Raw genomic sequence first — 12,166 nt, 5'->3', positions numbered from 1 at the left:
GGCTCGTGCATGGGGGGTCACAGTTCAAACCTAACCTAACCTACTGAGTCGAATTTGACACTTAAACCTTTCTGTAATGGGCAAGTAAAACAATAGCGAGTCGGTTCTGGCACTCGCCGGCCGCTGCCGCGGCACGCTCGCTTCGCTCGCTCGGCTCGTGCATGGGGGGTCACAGTTCAAACCTAACCTAACCTACTGAGTCGAATTTGACACTTAAAGCTTTCTGTAATGGGCAAGTAAAACAATAGCGAGTCAGTTCTAGCGTGGGGGTCGTAGTTCAAACCTAACCTACTGAGTCGACTTTGACACTAAAACCGGTCTGTAATGGACAAGTAAAACAATAAATTTACTTACTAACAATGTTTATTTTCAGTCGATAGTAAAGGTATAATCACGATTGTATGGAAATCAAATAAAAAGTTTATGAAAATCTGGCAATAGTTTATCTGTTATATGATTATATGGGAACCAAATAAAAAGATTATGAAAATTTGGCAATAGTTTATTTGGAAAATGGTACGATGGGAAACAAAAAAAAGTATTCTGAGAATCTGGTATAATGAGATCTGTATTATGAGAATACGGGAAACAAAAAAATACTTTTTAAAAATCTGGTTTTGGTGCATCTGGAAATTGATTCATCTGGGAAATTAAAAAAGGAATTTTAAAAATTTGTCATTCATTACATCTGTCTTTTAAAAGTTCTAACAACCGTTTTCGGGGTTTTAAGATTCGGGTAATAGAAATTCGAGTTTTTAATAGGTTACCGGATTTCCGGTATAAATACTATCCTATGTGTTAATCCAAGTTATCCTCTATATGTGTGTTAAATCTATACTAATATTATAAAGCTGCAGAGTTTGTTTGTTTGTTTGAACGCGCTAATCTCGGGAACTACTGGTCCGATTTGAAAAATTCTTCGGTGTTAGATAGCCCATTTATCGAGGAAGGCTATAGGCTATTTATTATCACGCTACGACCAACAGGGGTGGAGCCACGGGGGTGAAACCGCGCGGAGCACCTAGTTTAATTATAATCAGTTCAGTAGAATTAGCGCGAAAGAGTAACAAACACACACACACACACACACACATCCTCACAAACTTTCGCATTTATAATACTAATAGGATTAAATTATGCAAACATTTCATTGAACTTTGCACACAATATAAAATCATAGGTATTAATTTATTAATTGTATTCATATTATAAAGTAAACAACGATAAGATAAATATAAGTTAAATAAAAAAATGTGTGCGTGTACTTACTGGTGTACACACGTAAGAAGTGAAACTTCTTTATGTCCTTATTTTTCATAAAATAATTTACTATATGCAACTTTACAGAAATACGTCGAATCACGCGTGGTAGGGATAAGAAAAAGATGGCGCGTAACGTAAAAATGTCACGCGTAACGAAAAGATGTTACACTAAATTTTTTTCCAACCCCGATAAAGAAGTTTCGCTTTAATAATATGAATTGAAATACTTATACAAATGGTAACAGTTAATAAAAACGCAAACATAATAATATTTTACAAACGAATTACTTAGATATAATTAAAATATTTTAATATTTCATCACAAAAGCGCAATTTAATCTTATTGCGTTGAAAAGATGTTCATTTCGCTTCGTATAATGTAAATATAATTTGGTAATAATTCTCATTTGCAACATATTCTATAAAAGAGATAATAATGTTCTGTAATTTATTGCTTGGGAACTCATGCGAAGTTATGCTGAGAATATGCAAGGGGTGCAAAATTAGATATTATTTCAATATTTTGAAGTGAAAACCTCTTTAGCGGCGTTGAGCACTTTTTCTGTAATGGGTATAAAATCTTAAACTTGCGTCAGGACACGTGACCTGATCGAAAAAGCGTAAGACGGATACCATTCCAAAATATCAAACATGCTCAACGTTAATAATCAAGTGTTCACTTCTGCCGGCACTCCCGGAGTGCAACCCGTCTTTTTTTAATACAATTGTGTTAATTCGTGATAATATTTTGTTATCAGATATTTCGCCAGAAGATGTAACCTGTTGATTAGAGCTATTTTTTAGCAAATTTTATCCAAAACGTTTAGTGGTTAATGCATGAAGAAGAGATAGACTGACATTGCTACTATCACATTAAGTAATGTTAGTAGGTATTAGTTATACTTACTTCTAGAACGATTTTAACCAATAACTGTTTCCCTTCAAATACAAAATTTAGTTTTATAACTGCGAAAAGAAGCAGGTTCGAATCCCGCCAATCGATTGAATTTTTTCATCTATTCAAAAATGTTCACAATGTTAATTAAATATCGTCTAGTCAAATCGAACAATCAAGATCGCTTAGCAAACTATGTATCATCAAAAAGGTTAACACAAACCGTATGAGCTGTACGAACAACGTGACAAATACTTTTATAACGACACGTCGCGAGACGCGTGTGACGCGTCGCGTGACAGAGGGCCGGTCAGTGCACAAACAATTCCGACACTAGTTTCATTAATAACTTTGTTGGGCACGAAGCGAGCGAAATTCGCTATAATATGTGTGTTTTTAACGTGATAACGTTTTTTAAATCGTTTTAGTCGGATGACATGTTCAGAAACTTGTGTCACACCAAAACCTCAGAGCGCGATCGCAGGTATAACGAGAGAGAGACGGACCGATCTCCCGTCTCATCTCGAGCGCTGCCACCAATAAGACGTTATCACGTAAACATCTCGATCGTAAACCTACTTTACAAACAACCATTTTTTTTTATTCTAATTTAATCTAAGGACCTTGAGTCAGCAATGACCATATCAGTCCCATAGTATATGAACAAAGTTTAACTTAACTAGCCTACTAATATCCGTCGTGTGAATATGTAGACCATCCATATGTGTGTTGCTGTAAGATTTTAAAAACAGTTAGATTATAATCTATCCTTCGACACAATCTAATTGTGTTAACAAATTTGCGGTGCCAAGCGGCTAAGCTTTTTAGCTTTGCGCGATTGCATTCATTACACGAATTAACAAAGTGTTTAATGCATATTCTATAAAAATAGCTAGACCACAAATTTATAAAAATTAACATTAAAATCTTCATTCAATCAATAACACTAAATCTCAATGTTAAGTACCAGCTGATCGATCAGAAATGTGAAAATAAAATAAATAGGTTTCCATTTTATTTGTCAAGTTAACCATTAGATACGAAACCTAGGAACTCATTAAAAATAAGTTTAATAATAATTATAAGTTACTTCCCTAATTCACAAAATAATCTTCACCTAATACGATACTCATTTCTTTATGAAAATTAATAAAAACCGCGAATTTCGTGGCCCACAGGCGACAAGCGGCCATTAATTGCGACGGATGCGCGGGACGCGCCACCTGACGGCGCGTTGTACGCAAATTATTTGTATTGTTTATTTATATTCATTCTTTATTTTAATGCAGAGTTTTATAAAACTTTAGTTATATTGCACGCCTCATAAGCGAAGCGTTGAGGTGGGTAAGTACTATACTGTCACTTCGCGCAAAACATCTGATTTTTCAAACTTAAAATGTCTTTATGTATCATACATTGCACTTGTAAGATAATACATACACACACATATTAAGAAAAAACACTATTTTTAACGTTTATGATATTTTTGATGTCATTTTTGTTATTTAAACTAGTTAACAAAAAACCGGCCAAGTGCGAGTCGGGCTCGCGCACAAAGGGTTCCGTAGCAGCAAATATAATAAATTACAGTTAAATCAACCTATCTCAAAAACTATAAGAGATACTTTGATCAAACCAAAAATCGTTGAAAGAGTTAATTAGCATGCATCACCTCTATTTTTTTTAGAATTTTATACCCCGTAGTTATAAAAATAGAGGGGGGGGGACATACTTTTTACGACTTTGAGAGCTGATATCTCAAAAACCGTTCACTTTAAGAAAAATGTTTTTTAGAAAACTTTATATCATTTTAAAAGACCTTTCCATTGATACCCCACACGGGTATGTACATCGAAAAAAAAAATTTCATCCCTCAGTTACATGTATGGGGGGCCCCACCCCCAATTCTTTTTTTTACTATTTAGTGTCATATTTTTGTAGCGGTTCATACAACACATATTCCCATCAAATTTCATCACTGTAGTACTTATAGTTTCCGAGTAAATCGGCTGTGACAGACGGACAGACGGACAGACGGACAGACGGACATGACGAAACTATAAGGGTTCCGTTTTTGCCATTTTGGCTACGGAACCCTAAAAAACAGTTTAAAAAAGTTCTGTCTTGGACGTCCGTGTGTCTGTATGTGCGGATCCTTTTTCTTGTTAACACGATAGCGACCGAAATACTTTACTAATCGAGTCTTTTTTTTTCTCTTACGCTTGAGTATTTTAAAGGTGTTGTTTGTGTGTCCTTCCATAACGCTAAAACAAAGAGATTGACTTTATTTTGTTTTGATCAAAGTTGAAATTTATTTATTTATTTATTAGGTTTACCAGTAATTGTTACACAAAATAAACAAGTATATAATATATGAAATTAATCTTAAAACTAAGTGTACAATTTAAGGTAGGTAAACACCACATGCATACATTTAAATTTTAAAAGGTTTTATACAGGAAACAAAAAACTTATCTAAAAACTTAAACTAAGTGATGGACAAGGTACTTAAATTTATTTAACCTAAGCGAGAACATATCTAGATCTTTGTGGATAACAAAACTTAAAGCAAGTACCTAGGTAAGTAGGTAGGTAATTTTCTAATTTAATTAATAGCAGAAATCTATTGTGAAAATATTATGCTGTGATACTAAAATAAAGTTAAGAACACGCGAGAAAAAACGCAGGATTACGAAGAATTTTAATTTAAGCTGGATGATAAAATGGATGAATGTTACACTTTCATGCCAAATCTATACTTATACGACGACGCGGTTGGCGCAGTGGTAAAGCAACTGCCTACTGAGCCGACGGTCCCGGGTTCGATCCCCGGTCAGGGCAAATATTTGTGTGATGAACTCAATTATTTGTTCTTGGGTCTGGGTGTTATTATCTATATATGTATTTATTAAATATTATATTTATCGTCGCCTAGTACCCACAACACAAGCCTTAATTGAGCTTACTGTGGGACTAGGTCGATTTGTGTAGGGTAGACTGGGTACGGTTGAAACAATTTCACTTATAACGATCATAACTTTGCTCTTTATAACCCGAGCGATGAAAAATATATGTTAAATAAAAGAGCATGTATCTGTCTACTAATAGGCGCTATGATTTTAGTTCCATGTGTATTATTTTTTATAGCAGATCAAATTAAAAAAAAGAATCCGATTTGTTTCAACCGTCCCCATACCAGGGGCGGTTGAAACAGTGATTGGGGTCAGTTGAAAAATATGTGAATAATACAAAATATAGCATTAAAATATGTTTTATTGATTGCTTATTTTAAAACTAACAATAATTAAGTATCTCTTTTACAATAAGGTCTGCTCTCTTAATATGGTGACATACAAACAAGACAGAAGTACCTACTTCTCATCTTCTGATGATATCTCCTCTTGTACATGTTTCTTTTTTGCTTTTGTGGTGTTTCTTTTACATTTTCTTTCATCAAATTTCTTCCTTTTTCCTCTATCCAATCGTTTCTTCACTTGCTTAGCTCTTGTTCGTTCCAATATTAATTCTTGCTCTTTTCTTATCTCTTCCTTATCTGGTGTGTCAGTGTAAATAGTAGACTTCCTGATTTTTCGCCCTCTATTATTATACCTTCTATTGTTATATCCTCTATTAGATCCCATTTTTTGATTTTCTTGCTCGCCAGAGTCATTTCGCATTCGAATTTACCTAAGAAGCGAATAATCGTGCTTCTCTGCCGCTTCTCGCAATGATTTTCTGGTTTTAACCTCCTCATATGCGTCTTTGTACTTGGATAAGTCTATTTATCTTCCCGAAATCTCTCTTACACGTACTATCGGCATCTAAAAAACCAAAAAATAATTAAAACAATGTTTCAACCGTACCCAAAAAAAATGTTTCAACCGTCCCCAACTCCTACTTTAGGTAAAATACAGTTATAGTAATTGTAACAACAATGATACACAAAAACTAGTCACAATGTCATATTCCACAAGATTCACTTCAAACAAAAACGCACACTTAATACTGTCACTTAAATAGAAACGCCAATAATTGGAATCATCTCCAAGCATAAATACTTACTTTTGGTCATAAAAACACAATAGGGTCTTATAAAATCAGCTGAAGCGCGCGGAGATCGACGCAACATTGTGGTTCGTTTTTAGAACAGTTGTGCGCTTCATTTTCCCCTTGGACCCCTAACCCCCCCACCAACGGTTTGCGAGATATTCGTGTTGTTTCAACCGTCCTTTGTTTCAATCGTACCCAGTCTACCCTAATAATGTCCTATAATATTTATTATTATTTATTATTTATATTTATTTATAATAAATCTGTAGAGAGGCCAATTCTGTACATGAAATATATTTAAAAAAAAACTATGAAGGGGTGATAAGGGATCGCTACTGATGCCAAAAATGCAATCAGTAAAATTTTTGTCTGTCTGTCTGTCTGTCTGTCTGTCTGTCTGTCTGTCTGTCTGTATATTCGTTATAGAAAAAAAAACTACACGACGGATTTTAACGAAATTTGGCACAATTATTCTTCATACTCCTGGGCAGGTTATAGTAAAAGAATCATGTAAATCGGTGTAGAAACACCAAAGTTATACATGAAATACGCTATAAGTCATCGCGCGTGAATTACAGAATCATGCCATAAGGATTATTTTTGTGTATCAGTTGCCGCGTTCGACGCGCTTCGCGGCCGCGGCGGGAGCTATAAAAAGGCGGCGGGTCCGCACCCGTTTCGCGTTGTCACGGCATCACGTGTGAACGGCTGAACCGATTTCGATAATTCTTTTCTATTATATTCCTTGAAGTACGAGGATGGTTCTTATGTAGAGAAAACGTAAATATGTACCACGGGCGAAGCCGGGGCGGACCGCTAGTAATAAATAAATAAATAAAAAGACGTGTGGCACTCGGGGACTGCCGCGGTAAAGCTATTGCATAGCATGCCTTCAAGCCACACCTCCGTGTCCGTCGGAGTGGGGAGCGTGAGGTTTTTTTGTTACGGAATTTCTCGATTCGGTCCCCGCGCTCAAGGCCCGCGATACAAGCTATGCGATAGATTAAAATTCATTTATTTCAGGCCACAAAACCCATATAGTATTAGCAAAATGGCGGTTCATATCTGAATGAAATTTTGCATAAAGATAGACTATGGTAGGTATGTAAATATTTGGTATGTATCATAATATTACTACTTTTATAAACATTAATAATATTGAACTGACAATCAACCGATTCTTCCAACTCTCAAGTTATTTAAAAATATATTTCAAAAAGGATTTATACTAAAAGAGGGTACTCAAAGAAAAGCACATAATACCACAAATACTATTTATATACCGTTTGGAGATGGGGCCAACAATAAACACTTCAGCATGTGCTATTTATTTGATTTACGATAAAAACTGCACTTTCAGTAAGTTTTTAATGTATTACTGCAGGTGGGAAATATATTTTCAAGGCTTTGGAGTTGAACTACTGTTTTGTTTGTAACTTGATGTAGGAACTGTTAATCAAATTTCGATTAATTCTAGTGCGTAGAAGTCTTATGCTTCTACGGGAAATTTATTATTTCTTTGAGCAGGAAGAAAATCAGTATTGTAAATTAAATTTATGGTAGTTATACAAAGGACATAACATTAAAAAATACGCATTATTTATACAAACGCAATAAATATATTTTGTATTACGGATTATTAGGAAGCTAAAGATTTTTTCAATCTGATCATATTATACAACTTAATTTTTAAGCTATTGCATAGCTTCTATCGCGGGCCTTGAGCACGGGGACCGAATCCAGAAATTCCGTACCGAAAAAACCTCACTCCGACGGGCACGGAGGTGTGGCTTGAAGGCATAGCATGCAAGCTTTACCGCGGCAGTCCCCGAGTGCCACACGTCTTTTTTATTAATTAAATTATCTGATTCTCAAAATCAATTAAACGAGGCGCATATACGAAATTAACTGAACCAACATAAAGGTTGTATTTAAATGTAATATTCCCTGATAGATCCGGGACAAGGGATCGCTTGAGGAGTTTTTAATTTAGCCGGGTGGACCCCCGGGAGCCGGACCGCGATGTATTAATATCAAGCTATTTATATATTCATGTTGCAGGTATGTTGTGAAAAGTGGGCGTTTTGTAAAGTGTCTGTATGTAAATATTAATTTCCGATGCATGATTTGAAATTAAAAGGTATTAGGGCAAATGCTTTTTAATTTTTGCAGGTGATTCAAATTATATGCAATTCGAAACAGTTAATTTATACATCTTTCATGGATTATTAATACAAAAGTACGGCCATATTCTTTTTCTGTCTGATAATAATACGTCGAAAGTAATCTGCTTCTGTTGAAATAAACGTATCCCAGGAACTACTGGTTTGAATTGAAAAATTATCGTATTTTCCATTGAAAGGAAGGAAATAAAACTCTTTATTATAAGTTATAAATTCACGAATCACGATACAATCGGAGCAAAAATGTCAATCATTGCAAAAAAGAATAGTTTGATAGCAGATGATATTGTGTGCGTAAGTAATTATTAAATAGCAGGAACTAGTTAATTACGATCTTAATTAATACTTTACTTATTTTTAATTTATCTCAAAAACTTTGTTATTTCGAAGTCAAATTTCAATCAAGCTAAAAAGCGTTTCCACAATGACCGCAACACGTTACACGGGCCGTGAAAGCAATATTCAAAGATTGATGACCGTGTTCCCGTCTCATAAGGACATTGTGGAGAGTCGGACCGCTCACGGAATCCGACTTTATGAACACCATTCAAAATTATCGTAACATAATTAAATTAAAATTTCAATAATTTTGCATATAATTATAATGTAGGTACTGTGCTGTGTGGTTTTACCTGCAGTGCTCCGCTGCTGTTGGTCTTAACGTGATAATATATAGCCTATAACTTTTCTCGACAAATTGACTATAATATAACACCGAATGAATTTTTCAAATCGAACCAGCAAGTTCCTAAGATTAGCGCGTTCAAAGAAAATATCTTGTGGGATAGATATATCTTGTGGCTCATATATTATGCGTGTGACACAATATTCCCCTTTCTTTAACACAATATAATGTAAAAATAAAATTACTGCAAACAATGGTAAAGATAATAGCATGAGAGTAAAAATGTATGAGTGTGTATACATCGTTACAGAATAATGTAACATTTGTAACAATGGAAAAAATAATACCGCTCTAGTAACATTTTTTCTTTCTATTCTAATTTTGCTAAGATATATTTAATAACTAACCTAACCCTAACCCCCCCCCCCCTTTTCCCAACCAACATCTATGCTAAACTAAATGATGTTCAGTGAAGACGTTGAACGTTGTATTCAACAACTTGACGAGTTGTCCTTTACCTATTCAATTCAATGTCGTCATTTAATGAAGGCGCTAGTCATTCAATCAAATAGCGGATTGAATGAGATGACTGCGACATACACACTTAAAATCTAAGTGTCAAATATAATAAGTTATCTAATAACCACAATTTTCATCTTAAAGATACTGTGGCTAATAAGAATCGAACCTTAACCTTTTGCTCTAAGTCTATACTTTACCTATCCTATTCGTTAAAAACATAAGCAAAACTATTTTACAGTACAACCATACTTATCTATTGTACATACAATCACAGTCAACGCAGTGAATCCCAGGAGCGATCAAAAGTTGATTTTTCCTATTATCGACACATTCACATATTCAAGCGTCGAAGCCTTGTTGGTTGTTGCAGAAACACAGGGGAGAATGTTTGACACGGTAACGACGCGTTCAATCTATTAATTTTATTTGTGATTTTTTTCTTATTTGTAATGAAAGCACAAGTAAATTGAAACTAACCATTAAATTAACAAATCGAACAAACCTACGCTCTTTTAATAAATTTCCAAGTTGGTAAGACGAAGATACGTTCATGAATTTACGCAACAATGGACGTTACGTTACGAAAAACGTTCATCTGCATGATTGAACATTAAATATTTCAAAGAGCTTTAAAATTTGTACTACGAAAATGAATAATTATACGCAAACAAAAACAAGAAGTGTATAAAATGTCTAAATACAGAAACAATACAAAGCGTGATCTAAAACGTGCTGCCTAAACTTTACTAAAACATAATATTTATATCTGAATTTTACGTTTAACTTTGATATTTCCTCACAGGATCTATAGCATAAACCATACTTAAAATTTAACAAAAAACGCGGCGTCCCACCGCTTTTTACCTGTCCATACATCGTCAAAGCTATCTGCATTCACAAAGAGTCCGATCGAGTGTTTTCCTAACATTTACGCTCCGAATAACATTCTGTATGCGCACACGTGACCATGATTTATCTAGGGGGAGGGGGGGTGTCTCTCCGTTGTTATTTATCTCTGATTCGACAATGCCATGAAATATCGTCTGAGATCTTGTAAAGGGCTAGTTATTTTCATATTTTTGACAGTGATTGATAACCTTTGGAAGTATTTGATGTATCGAGTGATGTTTGCGCCAAGGTCGGAGTCGAAAGGTTGCTGATGTAATTATTTATGGGTGTTTTTTTCCTTGTTACTAGGGGTTATTGAATATCGATGTTTCTTTTCTAGATGAATTTAAATTTAAAAAGTAGAAGAACAAAGATCTAACTACAATATTTGCACTTACAAGCAATGAAAGTTTGCATGCCCTTTTACGCTTTCTAATAAAAGCTTTATAATGAACTAGCGGTCCGCCCCGGCTTCGCCCGTGGTACATATTTACGTTTTCTCTACATAAAAACCATCCTCGTACTTCAAGGAATATAATAAAAAAAGAATTATCGAAATCGGTTCAGCCGTTCTCGAGTTATGCGCTTACCAACACATTTTGCGATTCATTTTTATATATAAGAATTAAGTGTGATCTGTTATAGCCTATACATAGAGATCCATCACAAGCCTTTAGAAATGGACAGTATTTCTACACGCAAAATATTGGATTTTTTGTTATTGGATTATTTTAGGAATACCCTTCATACTGCTAAATATGTACTTACTATATTATACGTTAAAAGGTCGTGGATTATAATATGACCTCATATTACTCTTTATTTTGAGCTCCTAAATAATACATTTTTATTAGCAACATCAATATTGTATTATGTATTTACTGAAAGTGGAACACAGTTTATTACTCTTCCTGGCAAATCGACTCATTGTATCTGGATTAAATTCATCATAGACATAAGTCGCTTTTCCAAACGGCTATGAACTGGGGACCTTCAAGAAAAGAGCATATTCCTACTTGAAAGGCCGGCAACATACTCACAATGTCTCTGACACTGTGCGTACATATGGGCGACGTGGAGCACTTACCACCAGGTGACGGGTCTGCTCTGTTGCCCCCTATTGCATAAAAAAGGCTTCATCTATGAGTCTTTACTTTTTTGAGATAAAAATAACATTATTTTTCAACCAGGAACCAAACGAGTTAAGCCGCAATATGCTACTGTTTAAATACCATTACTGATTCCACCACTACCGTACCTAACTCAAATACGAGAAACACACACACACTAGATACATAAATCCCGCTCCACTAACATTATTTCCCTTACACAGTAAAAACTCGCTAGCAAAATAATATGACACAATTTCCTCCACAATAGCTATCTTAATGAAGCGAGGGAACCAATTTAATTTTTTAAAAGATGTTAATACGATTCCCGACGAGAGATAAATAATATTGTGTTCGTGGAAGTCTCATAAAGCCTTACTTCATTATGAACTTGATTCAATTAAGTTTACGTAGCATTTTTTAATTTCGTCGCCTTTATTAAGCAGTGCAGGCTTTATTCTTTTCTGTACTGACATTAAAAAGGAATAAGAAGAAGAAATAATATTGTTTCGCTTGCTGTGTCGTCATGGCCAGCTACGTGTATCAACTTATATCAGTGATCGAGTTTGTTCTCGTCTTTCTGCTAAAAGGATACTTCAATTCTTGTTAAAATTGCTATCGAAATGTTACA

The sequence above is a fragment of the Colias eurytheme genome, chromosome 24, assembly GCF_061535395.1.
Source record: "Colias eurytheme isolate Ceu_HAF_F1 chromosome 24, ilColEury1 Martin Lab GWU primary, whole genome shotgun sequence".
NCBI lineage: Eukaryota > Metazoa > Arthropoda > Insecta > Lepidoptera > Pieridae > Colias > Colias eurytheme.
Note: the sequence above shows the minus strand (reverse complement) of the source record.